Source organism: Populus euphratica, unplaced genomic scaffold (assembly GCF_000495115.2).
Source record: "Populus euphratica unplaced genomic scaffold, PopEup_1.0 scaffold51.1, whole genome shotgun sequence".
Lineage (NCBI taxonomy): Eukaryota > Viridiplantae > Streptophyta > Magnoliopsida > Malpighiales > Salicaceae > Populus > Populus euphratica.
This window is the reverse complement of record NW_011499932.1, coordinates 408,680-412,548: the sequence shown is the minus strand read 5'-3', so window position 1 is coordinate 412,548 and position 3,869 is coordinate 408,680.

Sequence of the window (3,869 nt, the reverse complement as noted above, 5' to 3'; positions counted from 1 at the left end):
GCCGATAAAAACAGGGTGGTAGGCTCCCTCCATCTGTCGTGATCCCTTCCTTTCGAGCCTCGCGAATGAGATCGACAACAGAAAGAAGCAAAGCTAGAAATGCCACTACCATGCCCATCAATGCAAAACCCAGTTAGTCAAAAATTGCAGACATGCCCTCTAGAAGTAAGCTTGTGATTAGTGACTCCACTCATTTGTTTCATACACCACACAGGTTATCAATAATATACTCAAAGAACAACGATCTAGGTGGTGGCCAAGTGATAAAGCCTTGAGATTAAGAGATTTGCTCTCTCTGTGGTCTCAGGTTCGAGTTCTTGGTTGCTCATATGATGGCCACTGGAGGCTTACATGGTCGTTAACTTCAGGGCCCGTGGGATTAGTCGTGATACACACAAGCTGGCCCGGACACTCACGTTAATCTAAAAAAATAATATACTCAAAAACTAAAGGAGCGGCTATTTTTGTTATTAAAATAACTAAGATGTAGTTCTTATGCTTGCAAATGATCTCTATTACACTAACTGTTCAAGAATTTATCAAATTACATTAGGGAAACTAGAGAATAACAATTACCTCTGCTTGCTGTTGAAGAGATTGAAAATAGTGGATGACTTCATCAAGCGAGAGAGCCTTCCCACCGGAAGGAAATAACCTCATACCATCATACATTGCATTATTTGTTTATTCTTAGTGGTGTAACCGAATTGATGCAGCCCGGTGACCTGTCTATCGAGAGGATGGCAAGGTTTCTTGTCATGACCCTAATCCTCACCAGCAATGCAGGAGCAGTGTTAGCGAAACAATACATTTATATTAAGTCTCATAATGTATATATTATAAACAAAACTTTATAAAATCCGTGCAACATTTCATAAAGTTATAAAATATTATATTATTTAAAATCAATAAAATTAAAAATCATTTTAAAGTAATTATGTTTTTAAAATCAAAACTTTAACTAAAATACTGTAATAATAAAGTGTCTAAAATATCGAATTAAAATTAAAAGAAAAGCCTCATGAAACAACCGTGGCATACCAATCAAAACTAAAGAAGCAGAAACACTTAACAAAATTTACCTGTTAATAGAAATTAAGAATTTAAAATAATATTAAAAATAAAAAGTGAGTTCAACTAACTCGGTAAAGTAATAACATTTAATATACATTTTAGATATTAATAGTTTGTAAGTCAATTTATCTTGATATACATATACATACTAAGCATATTATCATAACATACTAAAATATATGTCAAATATAAGATGACATCCAAAATGATCAGATAACATTTAAAGGTGATTACTATGAAAGGATCAGTAGGCACAAACTAATACCTCTCTCATCAGCTAGGTATACAGAATATTATATGCACATAGACTAAATATTCTTCATTAGTATAGAGTTATTGGCAAATCCTATATCAAGATATAATAGATATTTGTATAATTATCAAATCAATGTATTATATTGAATAAACTTTAGTTAAATAGAATGCGAATGCAAATTTAAGAATATATGGGTGCTGGGAAAATAAAGCAATAAATATAAATATTTAAGAAATTAACTAGTTGTACTCATCATTATATAATCAACATGCATATTTATTTATATTACATGCATATTAAAGATTATTCTACTCACCCGAAAAAAATATAAAAGTAAAAGGAATATCAGATGAAAAACTTAAAAATCCTATTGAGGATCATTAGAAGTACCTATGACAAAAATATAGAATATACTAAAAAAACAATTTAAAACAACACAAATAAAAGAATCCAATGCATAAAAAAATTAGGTTTAGTGTAATAGCCCGACCCAACCTGCTGTATATTGTATGCTTTGGGCCTTACCGCCCTTATGGTTTTGTTTATGGTAATGTGAGTCCACTTCTGAGCCTAACACTCTAAAATGTGTACAACAGGTCAACAACTAGCACTATTTATAAAGTCCTGACTTTGAACGTTTGCTTTCGATGTAGGATATCACAATCCCCCCACCTTAAGAAGAGTTGTCTTCATATCTGATATCAAATGTAATAGCTCGACCCAACTTGTCATATATTATCTGCTTTGGGTCCTTATCGCCTCATAATTTTGTTCCTGATAATACGAGCCCACTTCTGAGCTTAACGTCTCAAAATGTGTATAACAGGTAAATAACCATCACTACTCATAAAACCCTAACTTTAAATACTTGTTTCAATGTGGGATATCACATATAGTCTCCTAAGTTTATGGACTAAAACAATAATTTTTAAAAATTAAAGAACAAAACATAATTTTACTAGAATTAGATGATCAAATTGTAAATATAAGAAATACATAACTATATTGAAATTTCATCCATAATGCATCCTCAACTCTTTCCAGAATCTCGATTTATGTTTCAAGGATCAAATTGTGATTTTTTCAAAGTTTTGGGGCTAAATTGTAAATATCCAAAATAGAGGGGCTAAATTGAGAATTATACAAATTAATTATCAAACTAAGATTCATCATTCTTAACCTCATAAGAATACTGCACATAATTTCAAAATATATTTGGGGGTCAAAATAGAATTTTTCAAAGTTTAAAGACTAAACTATAATTTTCATAAATCAATAACCAAAATTTTTTTATCATCTTTAACCTCAATACCATTATATCTAGATTTTCTAGCAAAATTTAAAAAAATTTCTTAACCTATAACAAATAAATTAAATAAAGTAATTCACAAATTCTTATTTCTAACAATTAACAACACATCCAAAATTAATCACTTAACTTTAAACCCATAATAATTATGGATCAATATTAACAACATAAACTTCAAATCTTTATAAACTTTAATTTTTTCTTTAATTCTTCTATAAATAAATTATAATCAAAAGTAACATGAAAGGAAATCACTTACTTAATATATATTTTTTTTACATAAAATCTCAACATCAAAAATTAAAATTCTTGGTTTGATGAGGGAAGGTCATAGCAACCACAAGAATTAAAAAAGAGAAAAACAATTCCCTTACAACTTTTTCTTATATAATTAACTTAAATTAATTTAAGTTGGATTTAGATAAAAAAATTCGTTCTTTTTTACATAAGATTGGGTTTGGATAAAAAAATTTGTTCTTGCATTTCTAAATCAACCTTGTCAAATCTAGGTAATATAGCAAGTTAATTCAATTATATCAAATTCATATTTGACTTAATCAAGTTAATTTTAACAATTTTTCAAATCTATATCGAACTTAAATCAGCTTACTTTTTAAAAAAAAAAATTTAATAAATTGTTTCACTTGATTTAGTTTCAATTTTTTTAAAAAAAATTTCCTCTTCCGACTCGGCTGTTGGTACTTGTATAGTACCTATGTTTAAGCATTTGATTTTAGAGTCAAAATAATAATAATAATAATAATAAAGAATTGTATATTGCATTCTGTATCATATTTCTAGTTGCACTTCAATTTTAGTGTAACCCAGTTAATAAGTTGGCCATATAGATTTGTCCTAAGCCTTTCTTTGTTCTTACGGATATTGAAGGGCAAAGAACAGAACTAAGTCCTCAGTTTTGTTCAAGTCAACGCCTGCAACACCCAATCTTCACAATGTGTTCAGAAAATAAGCAGCAGCTAACATTGAGACTAATCAGTGAGAGAATGAAAGATACAACACAAAAACACCACTCACACCAACACTGCTTTATGTCGTTCAAAACGAACAAATTGTTATACAAGAGAAGAGAGCAAACTAGCAAATCTTTAACAGGCACAGAGCCTCTCCAAATGACAAACATGATGGTTTTTATTGTTTGAAATTAACAAATCAATCATATACCCCACCCCACTATTTCAGCTGTGAATTACAGCAACTACACTGTAGGGA